This window comes from Ochotona curzoniae, unplaced genomic scaffold, assembly GCF_017591425.1.
Source record: "Ochotona curzoniae isolate NIBS_2020 unplaced genomic scaffold, NIBS_Ocur_1.0 contig_248, whole genome shotgun sequence".
In the NCBI taxonomy this organism is placed as follows: Eukaryota; Metazoa; Chordata; class Mammalia; order Lagomorpha; family Ochotonidae; genus Ochotona; species Ochotona curzoniae.
The window spans coordinates 80,208-100,740 of record NW_024465475.1 but is presented as its reverse complement, the minus strand read 5'-3'; the positions used below and the strand labels follow the sequence as shown (position 1 = coordinate 100,740).

The window sequence follows — 20,533 nt, the reverse complement described above, 5'->3', positions numbered from 1 at the left end:
TGTTGGATGCATAGAACATCTTGAGGTTCTTTTTTGGTTTGATGAAGTGTTCTTTTTATTCTGGTATTGTTACTTGTTTTTAATTGCTACCTTTATTGTGCCTCACGTAAGCAGCTTCAGCAACAACAGATCATGGCTCAAGCTGTGTTTGCTCTCCACAAGCGTGATGCCTCAGGTACCTGGCTTAATATGCTGGACCGGTAGCCAGAGACGGGTAAGTATCTGATACAGTTTTACTGACCTAAGACAGGCGCCACGTCTTTAGCCACGTGGTTAGCCCATGACAGGTAAGGAAAGTCTGGATTTGGTACACCTAAGACAGGCACGGTCCCTTATTTTAATAAAACAAAAAGGGGGAGCTGTAGAGAGCGGAGCCGCACCTCAAAGATGGCGCTTGTTGACCATTGCTTCGTGGCACAAAGGTGGTAAACAGGTTTTGGGAAATTACTGAGGATTAGGCCAAGCATGCAGGGAAGCTACGTGACCTAAGTCATGATTGGTGTGCTTACCACATGATGTGAGGAACTGTGTATGGATTGGTTTGTGTAATGTAAAAAGGTCTGGGTGAAAAATAGTTAATGAGAAGATTCTCCCAGGCACGCTTTAAGGCTAGAGCTAGAGCTAGAGCTATCGCTATTGCTTCAAGGCTATTGCTAGCTAGTGCTAGGCTGCTTTTGCTTTACTGTAATAATTCTTACAAGTGCTGTAACTGTTTTCACCTTGCCACAACGCTAGAAGTCTTATCCAATAAACTTTTTAAAGAATCTTTACCATATCGGGGTCTTGCTCGCGGGACAAGGGACCCCGATACAACTCCAGCATGAATACTGGCTAAAACTTTAATTTCCCTGTATAGTCTGTATCAATCACTCCTGGGGTAACATGAACTTCTTTCAAGGCTGTGCTGCTTCATCCCAGCAGCAGCCCTACAGTGTCAGGGGGTAGTGGCCCATAAATTCCAGTGGGAATAGCCTGTACCCCCATTTGTGGTGTCAATACGATGCAGGAGGTGGTGTGGAGGTCCCATCCTCAGCTGTCTGAGCTCCCTCGGACAAGGTCACGAATGGTGTTTGTCACTGAGGGACAAACTGAATCACTGGCCCATACACTGGTGCTTGTGAGGCCTGGGGCTGGCCCCTGCTCCTGTTTCCCGACACAGATGGCTGCCTGGAGACATCTATCTTGGACCTGCATTCATTTGCCCAATGTTTCCTACGTTGGCATCAGGGGCATACTCCTGGTGTCTGCCTGTCCATTTTAACAGGAGCCTGTGCACGACCCTGGAATGGGTAGTTCCAACAGATATGTCCTAGCTGGCCACATTTGAAACATCCCTCTTTCATGTGGGCCCCCAAGCCTGTGGTGGTGCCACCACACAATGCCTCTGCAATTATTGCACCCATTATCTGTCCTTCCCCGATGTCCTTAAAAAGTTTAAGATACGTGTTAAGGGGCTTATGCTTCCAAGGTCTAATTGCCTCCTGGCACCATTTGTTGGCATTTTCATATGCTAGTTGCTTTACAAAAGGCATGGCTTGATCTGCATCACCAAATACCCTACCTGCAGTTACCAGTAGGCGATATACAAATGCCTGGTAGGGCTCATCTGGGCCTTGGACAATTTTGGAGAGATGTGCATGTAGTGAACCCTTTGGTGATAAAGACTTCCAGGTCCTTACTGCAGCAGCAGCGGTCTGAGCATAAACACCTGGGTCATAATTAAGCTAATTCTGTACATTAGCAAAATTCCCCTCTCCTGTCAACATGTCATGATTTCTCTCAGGAAAGCCTGCCTGGGCATTTTGCTGTGCTGTGTCAAGGCAAAGCTCATAGAACTTGGATTTCCACATTAGAAAATCGCCCCCATCCAGAGTGGCCCTGCAGAGCTGTTTCCAATTGGCCGGGGTCAAATTGGTAGTGCCAAGGCTTCAATCATGGAAACAGTGAAGGGGGCCGATGGGCCATACTTGGCAACAGCCTCCCTCAGACTCTTTATGCCCTTAAAGGACAGTGTTAGGTGCTGCCTTATTCTCTGCCCCTGCTGATCTTCTACCTCAATTACTGGGAAGGCAAAGCGCCTAGCAAGGGCAGCTGCCTCAGGCTCTCCCTGCTCCTGTGCTTGCTGAACCACACGTTCCACAGCTGAAAGAAAAGTTGAAAGCAGGGGTCCAGTGCAAGCCCCAAAAGTGCATCCACTCTATTCCTGCATCGACTGAGGGTAGAGGCACTGAAGCTGCTCCTGTAAATCTTTTACAAATGTACCCAGATATGAAGTCGCCAATGGTTCAGGCAGCGCAGAGGGTTCTGTGCCTGTCCAAGAGGAATTTTTGCTAGGCACAAGCTCTACAGGTGGAAGATCCTGGACAAACTCATTTCCATCCTTTTCCTCTTCTTCCTCCTCAGAAGAGGACTGCGAATCTTCTTCACGCACACTTTCTCCAGACTTTGTCTGGTTTGGGGTTCCTTCTCCATTTTTACCCTGGTTTGCAGCGCTCTCCTTTTTCTAATGGATAGTTTCTTTATGGCGGGTTCGCACCACTGCTTGAGAGGATGGCAAAGTATTTTTTGCCAAGTGCCAGAGAAGGAAGGTGACTACAAGGAAGCAAACCATGGGAATACATCTCAGACAATTTCAAAGAAACTCTGCGAGGCCTTAAGCTTAGTGTCAGTGCCTTGTGACTGGAGCAGATCTCTGATTCCTTTAATCACCTGCATTTTAGTGAGTTCTTGCCCCATGATAAATTTTACTTATGCCCCTGCAAAAATTTTTAAACTTGCCTCTAGATTTCCGGGGTTCCTCAGATTGTCCCTCGTGCCTCAACTTTAGGAGAAGGTCTGGGGATAAAATTAATTATGCCCCTCTAGAGTTAAATCCTAAACTTGCCTCCAGATTTCTGGGGTCCCTCAGATTGTCCCTCATGCCCCGAATGGTGAGAAGGTCTGGGGATGAGATTAATTATGCCCCTCCAGAATTCCAGGGGCCCCTCAGATTGCCCCTCATGCCCTAGACAGGGAGAGGTTCTGGGGATGAAATCAGTTATGCCCCTGCAAAATTTTAAAACTCTAAACTTATCTTCATAGGTCCATGGGTCCCTCAGAAGTCCTTCATGCCGTGCCCCACGTTAGGAGCCATTTGTTACGGCTGGCTGCATCACTAGCGTGGGACATGGCAAGGGTCTGAGGGATTCAAGGCACAGACTGGAGACCTGTGATGGTGGAAGTCTCTCTCCGAAGCCTCTCTGAGGCTTCCCTTTATTGCATTCTCCCCTGACCTTTCACCTACTTCTTGTTTACTCTTTACCCCACACTCTCATTAGTGAATATTAGATACAGCTGAGACAAGGTGCTTCTAGCCCCAAGCCGATTCCCTGTAGTGTTCAGCTTAATGAGTGCTAGTCAACTCCTTAGCCCACAACAATGGCCTGTGTGGAGCCAACCTGAAGCCAGGAGGTTCTACCAGGTCTCCCATGCAGGTGCAGGGTCCCAAGACTTTTGGCCATCCCTGGCTGTATTACCAGACCACAACCAGTGACCTTAATTTGAAGTGAAATGGCCACAACACAAACTGGTGCTGATACAGAATACAGTGACTGTAAAGCAAGGACGTTAGCAATGGCTAACGTGTTGGGGCCTGACCAGTTTCTCCTGCACCCCTTTGTTTTTCTTACATCCTCCTGGAGGTGTTATGAACTGGCCCAGCATGATCTGATCCCAGACCTGATCCACACATGTGCTGGTGAGTACCATAACATGCTTGTTCTGGGTTGCTCCCAAACTTGGTTCTTGCACTCACCGACACCAAATGCATCCTGACAGAAGACTTCCCAAAACTGTTCTATCGGGTTTTTATCCAGTAGATCATCTCACACAACAATACTGGCAGGTCTTTGTCACAGACTAACTTAGTCCACTTTCTTTCCTGGTAGAAATAATGGCCTTTCTCAATGTTCCAATAGATATTCTGGTCTTACTTTTGTGTACTAAAACCCAGACACACCTGATCCACACCCAGACACAGCTCTCATGAGGTTCAGCAGGTGTTGAGACTTAACCCAACCCATCCTACACCAATCCTGATTTTCTCAAACACTGGTGGGTGTTGGAATCTAGTCCAGCCTGGTACTCCTCTGCCCAAGTCCATACCCATGCCAAGTGACACTGCAGTCATGTCTCATCTAGATAACAGTCCCATTTCAGCTTCTGTGATTACCAGAGGGAACCACAACCAATATAACAATTTGTTTAACTCAACAACCACACCTATCCCCAGGCACCAATCTTGTGCATGAGAGTGGTTGATTTGACTCAGCTCAGCATAGCATATCTCCTGTCTTGGTGTTTGCCATCAGATGCTGCAGCCTGGCTTGGCCTTGCCCTCCCCCAGTCTCAACTTCTGCTGGTGAGTGCTGCAGCCTAGCTCTGCTGAGTCTTGTCTCATCCTGGCTCATGTAAATTTGGAAGTGTGATATGGCCTAGTCTAACCTAATCTGTTCTCTAGCCTGGCTCCAGCACATGTCAGTGGAAGCCCTGACAGGTAAGTCCCCATTGCTAGCTTTAGTTGCACTAGTGAGTGGTAGTTGATGGTGAATAAAGCTAATTAGCCTAACTAAGGTCTCTCCCATGAGCTGGTGCATTAGTCTTATTCTTAGTGGTCTGCCAGCTTTCCTCTTACACACTATTTGATCCCAGTCCCTTGTTTACCTGAAATTACAGTGCCTTAGTCGATAAAAGTCCCTCAGAAGTCATTCCTTATCTTCAACAGATTCCTTCAGTGGTCCTCCCTCCACTCCTCTCCTTAACCCCCTTTCCTGATTAATCCATGGATCATGGACATGGGGATTTCCCCAACTTGTTCTACCCATCTTTTTTTCCCCATTTTATTATATTTTTGACAATCTTTACATAGTTAATTAGGGTAAAGCGTTCAAGGGCTACAGGAAAGTGGGTAAGCTAATATTTCCTTATTTTTTCCTTAGGTTTTCTTCAGATATCTGAGGTCTAGAGGGGTCTGAAGGGAGAAGCCCCACCCAGTCTCCCACCCACCCGAGGTCCATGATGTGGGGCATGCTCCAAGGGTCTTGCTCAACTGGTTTTGATAGTTGAACAGTTATGAATTGCTGTCAATCTTGTCACTCCAAGCATGATGAGGTGGTTAAAAAATGCATTGATTGCGCCTGGCGGCATGGCCTAGTGACTAAAGTCCTCGCCTTGAATGCGCCAGGATCCCATATGGGCGCCGATTTTAATCGCAGAAGCCACACTTCCCATACAGCTCCCTGCTTGTGGCCTGGGAAACGAGTTGAGGATGGCCCAAAGCCTTGGGACCCTGCACCCGTGTGGGATACCTGGAAGAAGTTCCTGGATCCTGGTTTTGGATCAGCATAGCATCGGCCATTGCGCTCACTTGGGGAGTGAATCATTGGATGGAAGATCTTCCTCACTGTCTCTCTTCCTCTCTCCTTATCTGACTTTGCAATAAATAAATAAATCTTTAATAAAAATGCACTGGGCCTGGCGCGGTGGCGCAAGTGGTTAAGGTCCTCGCCTTGCGTGCCCGGGATCCCATATGGGTGCCGGTTCTATCCCAGCAGCCCCGCTTCCCTTCCAGGTCCCTGCCTGTGGCCCGGGAGAGCAGTTGAGGATGGCCCAGAGCTTTGGGACCCTGCACTCGCGTGGGAGACCCGGAAAAGGCTCCTGGCTTCGGAACGGCATAGCATCGGCCGTTGCGCTCACTTGGGGAGTGAATCATCAGAAGGAAGATGTTCCTCTCTGTCTCTCCTCTCTGTATATCCACCTTTCCAATAAAAAAAATATAATAAAAATAAATGTTTAAAAAAATGCACTGATTGACACAGTCGATCTTTGAGTCTTCGTTTCCATTTTTCGCTGCCAACATATAGTTGAGGTGGTTGATTGACTTGTTCTGTCTTCTGTCTTTTCATGGTTAAAGTTCTGAGTTTGGCAGTTAAACTGGGGAGCTCCTCAAAGTAACTTTGAGGTGTTCCCAGACCAGATTCATGTATGTGCTAGCAAGTACAGGGCCCAGCACAGTCCATCACCTGGATCAGCTGGGTTGGTTCTGTTTTCAGCGCTGCTTCCACTGGAACCAATGGGTGTTGCAGTCCAGCCTGACTCTGCCTAGAATGCACTCAGCCCTCACATAAACCACTGGGAGCTCCAGCCCAGTCAGTGCAACCCGCAATAAACCCCACCATGCCTGCTCACTACCCTGGTTTCCCAATATGTGCAGCAGACTATTTCAGTCTGTCCCACATCCCATTTGATTCTCATACATGTCAATTGGTATTAAAGTTTAATTCCATCTAACCAGCTCCACCAACCAGCTCTCAGAGATGTTGTTGGGTGCCTATCTGTGTATCCACCCCTGTCCCTGTCCTAGTTTTTGTGATCACCCATGGGAGTGGTAATTCCTCACATGCCACTCCCATGCCCGAATTATGCACTCTCCTGGTGGTTCTGTCATTTAATTTGACAGAATTAGCCCCCAGTGCCAGCTGATGCTGTGGCTAAGCCCAAGCAGCCTTCACCCACCCTTATTTATGCTTGCACCAGGAGGAACAATCAGCTAAGCCTGGCTATTCCCTGATCTAATCCACAAGAGGCACACTAGTGTTGTAGCCATGCTTAGTCTGATCTGCCCCTATCCCAGCTAACACTCTCTAGTAGGAGTAGCTGTCCAGCAGAGGAACAACCTTATATTCCCTTGCTGACTCCACCCCCTCCATTCCTGGTTCTTTCGCCTGCTAGTTGGGCGCTGCAGTCACATCCAGTAAACTGACTTTACCTTTGCTTTCCATAATGTGCACTGGTTTTGTTGTGACTGAACTTGGTTTGTTTTGGTGCCTGGATTTGTCAGTAGATGATGTGAACTGATTCAGCCTGGTCTGCCACCGACCCATGCCAAATGTATGCCAGTGGGTAACTTTCCATGGCCTGTTCTGGGCTGTTTCCTATCACGCTTTTTGTGCTTACCTGCAGGGTCTGTGTCCTGCCAGAGGAGTTGCCCAGGCTCCTCCGTCAGAACCTCTCCCAGTGCCAGACTCTGCACATACCAGGGGTCCATGAGTCAGTCCTACTCAGTTCAACTCTTGTCCCAGCAGGAACAGTGGCTTTTCCTTACTAGCCTTCAGCCCATTCTCATTCTTATTATTGGATGTTTCAGCCCAGCCGTGGCTTATCCATATCCACAAACAGCTCACACATGGCTCAGTAGGGGCAGGGACCTAGCCTAGTCCATCCCACAGCTACCCTGGTCCTCCAGGACACCAGATAGTGTTGGAGTCTCACCTGGCTTGGTGCATCCAGTCCCAGTCCACATTTGTGCCAAGGGAGATCACAACCGTATCCTGATCAGAACTCAGCCCCCATTCCAGCACATATACCCCTTGGTGGGAGCCTCAACCCAGCTAGAGTGTCCCCTTAGCTTCACAACCAGGCCTGTTCCCAGCCATAGATCATGCACATGCCAGTGGTTGCTCTGACTCAGCTTTGCACAGCCCCTCACCTGTACCGACTCCTGCTTTAGACTCTGTGGGCTAGTATCCCTGGCTCATGCAGACCAGTAGGTGGAAGAGCCTAGCTCAGCATGACCTGTGCTCCATCCTGTTATCTAATTTTGCTTGTGTGCTAAGGTTTGCTTAGTCCTGCCCAGTGAACTCAATTCCATTACCAACTCACACATCAGCCAGCCACTGAAGCTACTTTGCTCAGCTTGTCCAACCGCTAGGTCTGGGCCAGATGTTACCAACAGGAGCTATGACTCACCAGAAGATGTTCCCAAGTGCCTCCACTTGTTCCACTCCAAGACCCAGTTCTCACATATGCCATTGGGTTTTTTTTGCCAGTGTCCAATGTAGTCTAGCCTTCCATTTGGTTTTGTATGACCTGGTGAATGTTGCAGCCCAGCACCCACCCCACACTCTATTCAGGATGCACATCCTGCTGCTGCTGCCTTGACCAGTCCAGACTGTTGCTGGTTCCTTCCTTGTGAGTGATGGCAGGATTCTTGGTCACACCTAGCTTAGTCCATCACCACCCCAACTCTTGAGCTAATAAGTGGGGCTAGTATTTCCAGAGAGTTTGGCCTACACATCCCCCACAGAATCAACTCGATATGGTTCTCTTGTGTGCTAGTTAAGGCCATGGCAGTGCCTAATGTGGTCCATCTCCTGATCTGTCATCATGTCAGGTGACAGGATATGAGCCTGCTAGACAAACCCTGAGTCTTAGATTGCATGGACTGATGTTTGGTGCTCAGCATTTTTCAGTGATTACAAGTTCTTCAAAGGAAAAGTTACTCTGTCATTTGGAACCTTTAGGAATCATTCACAATCCAGAAGCACAGTGGGTTCAGTCTGTAGTTCCCTAAGCAACGCTTCAAAGAACCAAAACCCAAGACCTCACTACTGGGCAGTCAGCAGGTGAAACCTGGCACCAAATGGTCTCGTCCATCCCCAATCCTATCTCCTGCTCTATGATGGTGACAGGTGGGCCGCGGGGCTGTCCTGCCCCTGAGACCTCCCCTCTTGGTGTACTCACTCTAAAGAGAGCATCTGCTGGAACCCAGGCATGCCCGGGGATAGCTCACCACATGCACCAGGTTGCTGGAGTCAGGAACCCGAGCATGGAGTGGCCTGGACTCACACCCACAATGTTGTACCAATCCTAACATGATGCAGATACAATGCCCCTCTGGCAACATCAATCAGTCCCCCTACAAGACTGTACAATCAGGTGCCCAAAAATGGACCACCTGGGGACAGTCCACACTCTGTGGCAGGCAACCAAAGGGTGTCTATGTGCTCAGAGCCCCAACGTAGCCAGGTGAATAGCATTTACTTGTGTGCAACATCCCCAAATATTCTTGTAGAGGGTAGAGAAATTGAAAAATGACAACAATTCAAAGGGGAAGGAGGGCTGGCACAGTAGCCTAGCAGCTAGTCTTTGCTTTGAAAACACTATGATCCATATAGGAAAGGTTCTAATCGGGACCCCGCTTCCTATCCAACTCCATGCTTGTGACATGGGAAAGTAGTTGAGTATGTCCCAAGGTTTTGGGACCTTGCACATGCATGGGAAACCTGGAATAAATTCATGGCTCCTGGCTTCAGGTAAGTTCAGCTCAGGCAGTTGAAGCCACTAGGGAAGTGAATCACTGGATGCAAGCTCTTCCTTTTTGTCTCTCCTCCACTCTGTACACCTGACTTTCCAATAAAAAAATAAAATAAAATAAATTGAAAATCAACAAGAATCCAATTTTTCTTAAATCTTTACTCAATACACTGAAAAATATTTCAGCTTAGCTTTACTATTTGTCCTCAATCCTGGAGCTCATATCCACAGTTAATTTTACCCATAAAAATAAAATATCCATTCCAGGGACAAGACAGAGCAAGAGACAGAACGTTACAAGGGGCTTTCCAAGTTCAACCTTCTCATTAATAATGAGGACAAACACTAAACCAGAGAGGTGATATAAATGTACACCAATTGCTTAATCACACATTGCAATGACATTTGCAACAGCACACACTGTTTAACATGCTGGATGGGATGTAGACACAGAAAGAAAAAAATGCACTGTTACACACTCTAACAAGTCTTCCCATACTCCCTGTAACCTACTCCATGTGAGAAATTTAAGCCCAGTGTCTCCACCATGCTGTCCAATTCACTCTGAGTGAGAAAATCACCTGTGCCTTGTGTTTCAAGCTGTGATTAGCGTATTGTAAAAGGAGCCAGGATGAGACAATTCATGACATCCACTAGCAGATCTGAGAACCAGGATGTTGTGTAGGATCAGCGCTGCGTCAGGACACAAAAGACAATTCATATCAGTGCTGAGCCGGGGGCATGATGGGCCTGGATAGGCCACAGGATGCAGCAGCATGAAGTGGAATTGGGGGCAAGCTGCACACATCCAAGCCACAGCACACACTGGGGATGATGAGGTGAGTCAAACCATGCCAGTCAGAGGGATATTGGTGCTGGACCCATGAGCCCTCGGGAGGGAACATCTAGTGGGGTCCTGATAGCCTGATGTCAGACAACTCCTATGTTTCTGGTATACACCTGTTACATCTTGATAATTTTCCTAATCAGCAGGCCCCAAGACCAGTGAGGAGTAAGGCAATGGTGTTTTTCAGCTGCAGAACCACCATAGAATAGCTGGTGAGGGAGATCTTATTAGGAATATGCTTATATAGAGTAGAAAAGGGACAATGCAGAAGAATGATCCCAAGAGTACTCCCACCCAACAATAACTCTGTAACAGGCTGATAGGCAGGCCTATCTCTCTGGATCCTCTTGGAGTTCTTATCAGTTCTTAGAGTTGCTTATCAGGGAGTTTTAACACAGCTCCTCCAAGGACAGAGATTAGAGTGCAGCCCACCACTCTGGTTATATACCCAATCAACAGGCCAAGATCTAGCCTTTGTTAGCATTGGACACTGTCAGGATTTTGCCTCAGCGACAAGATGTGCCATGTACCTGTGGTTTCCCACATGTGCTATGCAGGCAGATATCCTGGGGCGATATCCCACACTTACTGTTCAAGGAGAACAATGGCCAACCTGATCCATGTTTGTCCAGATGATGCAAGAAAATCTCCACTCTGCTCAAGATTCATCCTTCAAAGATGGATCTTTAGCATTACAATTGCAGTATTCATCAGTTCATATGTGTGATTCAAATATAAGTTTATAGTAGGAGGTGGAATTTTGAGATTCTAAAAAAGTTCTATTAGATGCATGCGGAATGGTGGCAGTGAAAATTTATTATAAATATTAAAATCTGAAAGCAGAACTCATTCACAATTTCCCACTCACAACAAAGACAGATCATATACAAATTTCATACTAATATTTATCATCATATAGCCTGTGTTCTGACATACTGTGACTCGTCATGTGTATCATTTAACATATTCAGAGTTTCAAAGTTTGTCAGCATCTATTGTACATTTGCAGTTTTTTATTTACATTCTTGATAATGTTTGTTTCATTCACTTTATAAGTGAATGACAACAGGTTTGTGGTAGGCAATGTCTCTTTCCATGCTTTTTTACTTCTGAACTCCATGGCTTTGTGGAAGATTGACTTAAAAAAAAAAAGATTTTTCAGTCAGGGCAATCATATTTTATCTGTTTCTGTGGACATGCTGATTATTAGAGCACTTACGCATTTAACTGCACTCAAAATGTGTTTGCGTATAAATTTTTCCACACTTGTTCACAAATTAATACTATGAATAATTTCTCACACTGATTATTCATTAGACTTCATCTTTGTGAATTTGCTGATGTAAAATGAGACCTGACTGGAAGGAAAGGCTTTTCCACACTGGTAACATTCTGAAGTTTTTTTTCCCGTGTGTATTCTCTGATGTGTAATGAGATTTAACAAGTCAGTAAGGGCTTTTCTGCACTCATTATATTCATAACGGTTTTCCCCTGTGTGCATTCTCATATGTTTAATTAGACTTGAGTGGTTCCTAAAAACATTCCAGACTCACTACATCTGTATGCTTTTCCCCTGTATGGATTCTCTGATGTTTAATGAGATCTGAAGAGTTGTAAAAGGCTTTTCCACACTGGCTACATTCATATGGTTTTTTTCCCTGTGTGGATTCTCTGATGAATGATGAGGGATGACCTATGAGAAAAAGCTTTCCCACACTGACAACATTCATAAGGTTTTGCCCCTGTGTGGATTCTCTGATGAATGATTAGGGATGACTTGTGAGAAAAAGCATTTCCACACTGGCTACATTCATACGGTTTTTTCCCTGTGTGGATTCTCTGATGCATGATTAGGTTTGACTTCTGAGAAAAAGCTTTTCCACACTGACTACATTCAAATGGTTTTTCCCCTGTGTGGATTCTCTGATGAATGATCAGGTGTGACTTGTGAGAAAAAAATTTTCCACACTGGCTACATTCAAATGGTTTTTCCCCTGTGTGGATTCTCTGATGCATGATCAGGTGTGACTTGTGAGAAAAAGCTTTTCCACACTGGCTACATTCATACAGTTTTTCCCCTGTGTGGATTCTCTGATGAAGATTTAGGGATGACCTGTGAGAAAAAGCTTTCCCACACTGACTACATTCATACGGTTTTTCCCCTGTGTGGATTCTCTGATGAATGATCAGGTGTGACTTCTGAGAAAAAGCTTTTCCACACTGGCTACATTCATACGGTTTTCCCCCTGTGTGGATTCTCTGATGCATGATTAGGTTTGACTTCTGAGAAAAAGCTTTCTTACACTCACTGCATTCATATGGTTTTCCCCCTGTGTGTGTTCTCTGATGCATGATTAGGCTTGACTTCTGAGAAAAAGGTTTCTTACACTCACTGCATTCATAAGGTTTTTCCCCTGTGTGGGTTCTCTGATGAATGATTAGGGATGACCTGTGAGAAAAACCTTTCCCACACTGACTACACTCATAAGGTTTTTCCCCTGTGTGGATTCTCTGATGAATGATCAGGTGTGACTTGTGAGAAAAAGCTTTCCCACACTGGCTACATTCATACGGTTTTTTCCCTGTGTGGATTCTCTGATGCATGATTAGGTTTGACTTCTGAGAAAAAGCTTTCTTACACTCACTGCATTCATAAGGTTTTTCCCCTGTGTGTGTTCTCTGATGAATGATCAGGTATAAATTGTGAGAAAAAGCTTTTCCACACTGGCTACATTCATATGGTTTCCCCCCTGTGTGGATTCTCTGATGAATGATTAGGCTTGACTTCCGAGAAAAAGCTTTCTTACACTCACTGCATTCATACGCATTTTTCCCTGTGTGGATTCTCTGATGTCTAATGAAATGTGATTGATTGGTAAAGGCTTTTGCACACTCACTACATTCGTACATCTTCTGCTTTGCGTAAATTCTTTGTTGTCTAATCAGAGATAATTGCTCGTCAAAGGCTTTCCCAAGTTCATTGCATTCATATGGCTCCTCTCCAGTAGGAAGGATCTGATCTCTTGTCAGTTGTGACTTCTGGTAAACATGCTCTTTACATTCATTGCACATATAGAAATTTTTTCCTGTGTCAGTTCTCTGTTTGGTGGAAAGGCAAGATTTACAGCTAAAAGACTTTGTACAGTAGCCACATACATAGTAACTCTTTGCTGTTTGAGTCATCTGATTTACTTTGTCATCTGTTTTATGCATAAGAGATTTCTCACTTTTGAAATGTTTGTGCTGTTTCTCTTCTGGTTGTGTTTGCTGATGTTTTCCAAAATAAAGACTGTTGTGGAACATTTTCTTTTCAATCTGCATGGTTTTACCCACATTGACGGATGTTTTATTACATGGGTCTTTGGTACAAACTTCGTCACACTTAAGGAATATCTTCTTTGCATTGAAAGGTTTTTCTTTCCCATTATGTTCAAAAGACTGCTGACACATATGCATCTTCTCCTGCCAAGTGAGACTTTCCCCACTCTGGAGGTTGTTCTCAGGGACATTAGAAGCACACTTCCTCCCAAATGGCATTTCACTAGGCTCCCTATGGAGGAAAAAAAATGAAATACATTCTGGTGCATCTCCCTCTCTCCTTGTGAGAAGCCCCTTATCTCCCTCCTGCAATGTGTTCTCTGCTCCCCACACCCTTCCAAATGCAAGTGGTCACTCAGCAAGTAAAACATTTGTCTACAATTGATTCCATTTTTGTTTCTGTAGTATACTCAGGAAAGAATCACTGAGTGTTCTGATAACTTTGGTTTGTCTTACATGACATATGATAAACATTGTGGTTCTTAAACCAGAGCTATGTGTCTCGACTCAGTAGACAGAAGATTGCATAATGTTGGTATGCCTTTCATCGTGGCTGAACCTATGAAAAATGGCCCTTGGTACCCCGTCACTGTGCATAAACATGGGTCCATCCAACAACTCACCAACAACACCACCACCACTGCCTAGCTCTGGCTAAATTTCAGGTGCACTGTACTTTCAGATGGTGGGGATAGTAAGCACAGCAGTTCAGGATTTTGAGGCTATAATCCCTAGTTATCTATTTGCACTTTTCTATTCATCTCAGTTTTGACTTTGGTAGCAAGGCTCTGGGTGCTTGTGCTTGGACAAGCACCCAGTATTGACAGCTCCTGGCAGAGGCCACTTTTCTGCATGACTTGACATTCCCTTGATAGATTCTGAATGCCAACCTCCTGACATTATATCCAAGTTCTGAGCTACTTTCTCATGATTCAGGATGGTCATCCTCCCGGCACCCACAGGCATTCTGCTTTGGTTTGATCTTTTTATTTTTAAAGATTGATTTGTTTTTGTAGGAAAGTCAGATATACAACAGAGGAGAGACAGAAAACGATCTTCAATGTGCTGGTTCACCCCAAACTGGCTGCAATGGCCAGGCACAGCTGATGCAAAGCCAGGAGCCAGAAGTCTCTTCTATGTCTAACACAGAAGTGCAGGGTCACAAGGTTTTGGGCTGTCTTTGACTGCCATCCCAGGCCACAAGCAAGGAGAATGACATTGAACAGGGCAGCCAGGAGGTGAACCAATGCCAATATAGTATTCCAGTAGGTGTAATGCATGGAATTATCCAGTAATACCTTTTTGGTACTTTGCATGACCCCATCTACACTTCCTAGATGAATTGAGAAAAGACCAGTTTCTTTATTTTTTCCCCATCCCATTTTGATCATTTACCCAACTTCCTACCTCTGAGACCTGAACAGCCATAGAATGGCAGGGGTATATCTGAAGTTGTGAAGTAGCAGCTATTTCCTGGCTTGTTGAGAATATACAGATGGGAAATGTCTTACCCACAGGTTCCTGTCCAGGCAAGGAAGGGCCAGGGAACATTTAAAAACCTAAGACCCTTCTGAAAAATGGTGGTTCTTTCCCTCTCCATTCAAGAGTCACCTCATCTCCTGGTTCTATCAAGAAATGCTATTCATTCCTATGCTTTCTACATTCACCTGGTCATTTCACAAATAAAACTTGTCTGCAAATGAAAAAAAGAAAAAAAAAGAAACAAATAAAACATATTTCTCCCTTTTTTTTGTATAATTTCCCATTAAAATCACATTTCAATTATGGCCAGAGCTAATATTAAGCATTTTTGTGGAATGCTACTCTTTGGAGCTATTACATAATTTCTGTGATTACCACTTGCCTGAAGATTATTTCTTGAATTTTCTGATTAGCTTCTAGCAGCTCATTGTTTCTGTAGCAATCTGAAATGAGGAAAAGAGTAATGATATCCATGAATCACATGTTTCTTTTCCAATGCTCAAGTGATGTCAATGAGGTTTGTTGCCATTCTAGATAGAGCAGATTTTAATATTAGTACAATGTGGACATTTATGAGCATTATATTGTACATGGCATGTTGTTTATGAATGCATTCATATAATAACTAATTTTTTTTTTACAAATAAACAATTCAATTATTTGGAATTGTGTATTTTAATTTGCTGGAGAGTATGACAGAAAATGTGGCACAGAAATGCAAACTAAAGCCTGGGCATCTTGCATCCTTTACCAATGCCGGTTTGTCTTGTATTGGCTACTCTGCTTCAAATACAACTTCCTGAAAATGTATCTTGGAAAGTGGCAGATGATGACTCAAATGCTTGCCATCATGGAAAAGACCAATATATAGCTCTAGATTTAAAGTTACATGCTGGCAAATTTTGAAAGGCTTTGCTAGAATAAACCTACACATGGAGACTGTAGAATGCCTATGACCCATCTGCTATTCTTTAAAAAGAAAATTTTAAAACAAAAATCAGAGAGAATCCCAGTCAACATTTACTGGGAGAAGTACCAACCACCCTGCCTACTATGTGCTGACCTACCTGGAAGTTTTTGGTTGACAGATTTTTCCACTGTCCATGGTGCTGATTCTTGCTCCAACTTGAAGTTCACATCAGGCTTTGCCATGCAGTACCCTGTTAATGGAAAATAATGTAGTCTTTGCAAAATCACCACTAGTCCTACCAACTATTACACTTTATAAACTACTCTTCCATTAGCAAACTATACAGAAGTATTCTGTTTGGGCATGACAGAATTTCACTCACCCACAGACAGCAGGTTGTTATAGTTCTCAAGCATCACCTCCCTGTACAGGGCCCGCTGAGTGTTGTCCATTGTCTGCCATTCTTCCTGGGTAAAGTCCACAGCCACATCTTCAAAGGACACCAACACCTGTAACAGCACATGTCTCCTCAGTTCTGTATCATTCAATAGAAACACTGACAGTGCATTTTCTCCATATTTAATTTGTAATTTTGATGAATACAGTTCAATTTACAATCTATAGAACATCATAGAGTAACAATAGAATGAAAATATCTTATCCTGTATTACTTTTGCAACTCCAATACTACAACTGGATATCCGTTACTATTCTCTTAGCGGTCACCTTCTCTAAAGTTTCTCATTCTAATGAACTATTGAAGGCATTGTTACAATGTACCTGTAATGAAAGACATCACTCTCAGTTTGTCCCTGTTATTGCCACTCTGCTTTTCAACAGAATTATAACAATCATATTGACACTGAGCCAATATATTAACTCAATAGCAGTAATAGTAAAGTGAATGTAATTCTTCTGAGTTTAATTTGCATTTTCTCTGGATGAAGCTTTATTTACAGTATAGGTAGCAACCTAGAGTTAAAACAAAACAAATTATCTTGCTTTGTATTATTTTTGCAATTCTGAAGCTACAATTCCCTTATTATTCTGTGTTAGACTGTTTTTTATAATAAATATGAGTTCACTCAGTAATCTGTAGACATTCAAAATATATATAAATATTTAAAATTAAATAACATGGTAGATAAAGAAGACACATCTTTAACACTGCACATGATAATGAGGAAATTTTTAATAATTTATTATTGTTTCTCTCAAACATCCTGATATTTGAAAATCACATAGTGCAATAATATAATTCAGTTTTCTTATTCCAACAAGAAATAATAGAATGTTGGAAATATTTTTAAACTGAACTTGCATAAAATAGTAAATATTTTCTGCAATTTATACTAGTATTACATATATATATAATCCAATAATTTTAAATATATATACATATGTATACCATAATCTTTTATCACTTTTTAAATTAAAATCAAGTTAAATGAAAAAATTAAATAAAGATATTTCAATCATAATCAGTTTACTAAACACAATTCATTAAGTTATAGTAGAATATCATTCTTCACGATTTGTTTGACAAAGATGCAAATCAAAGTGACAAGATCACATTTGCACAAATACTGATACACACCATTGTTACTTACTTTTTTGTTTTTGTTGCTTGTGATTCTTTAAGCTACTCTATTAGCTGTCCATCAGCAATGGACTTGGTTCATGGAGACAATAATAACATACATAGACTGCTGACAGGTGGACAATAGCCAAAGTTTATTAGTGACATCACACTTAATAGACCCAGGGTCATATAGAATAAGAATTTGTTGAGCTTATCTAAGGATCCCATCAATTGTTTCTATACCCTTGTTTGGAACTCTTGTTTTGTATATCCCACCACGTGTTCTCATTCACATTCTATACACTCGGTTGATCTCATACAAATAATACCCACTTCGTTATACAAAAGTTATCCATTCAGTTCTCATACAAATGTTATCCTATCAGTTGCAATCCTAGGCTCGCTGACCTTGTAGGGTTACAAAGTCCTTCTACACTACTCTATTTAACAGAAGGTCATATTTCTGTATCTGTATTTAAGATATTTCACTTAACATCTTGCCCTCTAGTTACACTCATTTTGATGGAAGACACAGAATTTTTTTCACAGCTAAGAGTCTATTGTACAAATACTATGCTTTCCTTATTCATTCATATAATGATGGACACCTTGATTCATTCCATATTTGGATATTATGAACAGTGCTACTATAAAAAAATGGCTGCAGGTATCTCTTTCATACAATGTATTCAAAACTTTCAGAACATACAAAGAGTAGATTACTCAATCATACAACAAGCTTATTTCTAATCATCTAAGAAATTTTACACTATTTTCCACAGGTCGGAATTAATTTATTATCCCATTAACACTGCAAAAATGTTCCCATTTTTCACATCATCACCAGCATGTGTTACCATTTCTTCCAAATATTAATAGCCATTTTGACAGGGTTGAGATGGTATTTCATTGTGATTTTGATTTACATTTCCCTAACAGTTACTTTCTGAGAACCACCTACTAAGGTATTTGATCATGTCTTTACTAAACTGAAGATTTTTATGTTGTTAAGGTCACATGGAGATTGAAAGATGAAATTGCCAATTTGAACAAAACATGGAAATTCTTGTGTCATGATATTTGTCAAATTTTTAAGTACAATGTAGAAACTTAAATCAAAGTTCAAATGGGGTAATACTAGAATGAGATTCCATTTCATCTGGCTGAGAATGCAAAAATTTGCTTTGGGAAAGGACTCCATTAATATGAGACATTCCAATGGAAGCACTGGTCATTCAGTGACACGAGGTGTGAGAGCAAGTAGTGTGAAACATGTGTAACTGCAGATTTCGGTAGAAATTTAAGAATGTGAAAACTAAATACCTTTCCAAATTAGCAAATGCTAAAATCTTAATAGTCCAAGAAGCCCATACTGCAAATACAATCACACTACAAAAAAATTTCTTAATAAAATGTGACCTTTCATGCATCCTAACTAGAAGGGGGCGGACCAGGCAGGGCCAAGCAAACTTCAACTCACAAAAAAGAAAAGAAATCAGGATGGAGCACATGTCATTCCGACCTAGGCTCTTACACCAACTAGTCTTCATGAGGCAGGGATACTTCAAAGGCTGAGACAGGTGAGGGGCTATGCTAACTGGGTCAGAGAACCCACTGAAAGGTGCACAATCTAGGGTTGGGAATAGACTCAGTTGGCGTACAACATTGCTGGGTTCAGATTCTCATGGGAGGGTGTGGGGGATAGAATGGGTTCTGCGTTCTGGTCTGGACACAGCTGCACAAAATTGTGGACTTGGGCTGGGCGCACTAAGCTGGGCTAGACACCAGCACGATCTTGCACTCTGGAGAACCTGGGTAGATGTAGGATGGAATAGGCTGGGTCTCTGCCCCTACTGAGCCATGTGTGATCAGTTTCTGGTATGGACAGGACTTGGCTGGGATGAAACAGCCAACACCAAGAAGTGGAATGAATGGAAGGCCAGCAATAAGGGCTGGCCCATGGAACCACCCATACACACAAGACCTGGGATAGGGAGAGGTTCTGAAGAAGGAGCTTGGGAAACTCCTCTGTTGGAACACAGCCCCTACAGCTGAGCACAAGAACTAAGATATGGAGCAACCCAGACCAGGGCAGAGGAAGATATCCACCATCATATATATGGTATGGGTGAGGGGCAGACCAGGCTGAACCTGATCACATCAATAGCTGGCAAATCTGAGCACCAGCATAGAGTGTGGGTCAGGCCAGGTTCAGTCGCAACACATATCAGTGCACATTAAGGAATGCCAAGGTGAGGTGAGCTGTACCAGATGTGGTCGCAGCACCCAACAGCACAGGTGAGAATCGGTGGAGGAGGAGGCAAAGCCAGCAGGGAAATGTTGGCTCCCTTGCTGGACAACCACTCCCATTGGAGAGCACGAGTTGTGATGGGGGCAGACCAGACCAGGCAGGGCTAGAACACTTGTGGGCCTCATAGTGAGCAAGATTGGGGAAGGGCCAGATTGGGCTGACTGTTGCAACTTGTGCAAGAAAAATTTAGAATGGGTAAGGGTTGGTTGGGCTTTGCCACATCATCAGATGGCAGAGGCTGGCACTGGGAGCTTAATCTCTTGAATTAAACTCCAGAACCAACTGGAGAGTGCACAATCTGAAAATTGGAGTGGCCTAGTAGGGAGATGGTGGGCACCTCCCTGATGGGTAATCACTCCCACTGGAGAGCACAAAAACAAGGACCAGGACAGGCTGGCTAGACAGAAAGGCACCAGCCAGATTCTGAGCTGGATAATAGGTTGGTTGGGTTGAACTAGGCTTCAATGCCCACTGACAAGTACGAGAGCTAAATGGGCTGTGGGACAGACTGAACAAGCCTGCGGTACATACTGGTTTGCATGGAAACCAGGGTAGGAAGCAGGCCTGGTCGGGGTTATGGGGAGTCGCCCCAACTAGGCTGCAGTTTCCACTGGTTAGCGTGGGGGCCAACTATGAAGTGGGTAGGATTGAGCTGGTTTAAGTGGAAGACAGGGCTGGAAACAGAACTGACCCAGCAATTGCAACCACCAGCATGTGCATAAGCTGATTGGGGTGAGGGAATGTGCCAGACCGTATACTGGAAAACTCACACAAGAATCGGATTTGGGATCATCTCAGATGAAGTTTTTTTGGAGACCCCTCCAACTGAACTGCTGATCACACAACCCCATTATGAAGAGACTATGTCAGCCAGTGGATTCTGAACAGGTTTTATTGTGACTAAAACAGCGAGATTGGCAGCAATTCAGACCTTCTGAACTATCAAAACTG

General features: G+C 43.6%; 1 long non-coding RNA gene across 1 annotated transcript; it reads left to right on the top strand.

The window, feature by feature from the left end:
* Positions 1–1,782: 1,782 nt before the first annotated feature.
* LOC121152584 lies at positions 1,783–19,748 on the top strand. The gene is made up of 3 exons (XR_005883283.1): positions 1,783–1,888; positions 6,688–6,689; positions 19,718–19,748. It is a non-coding gene; the product is annotated as an uncharacterized LOC121152584 (long non-coding RNA).
* The last annotated feature ends 785 nt before the right edge of the window (positions 19,749–20,533 follow it).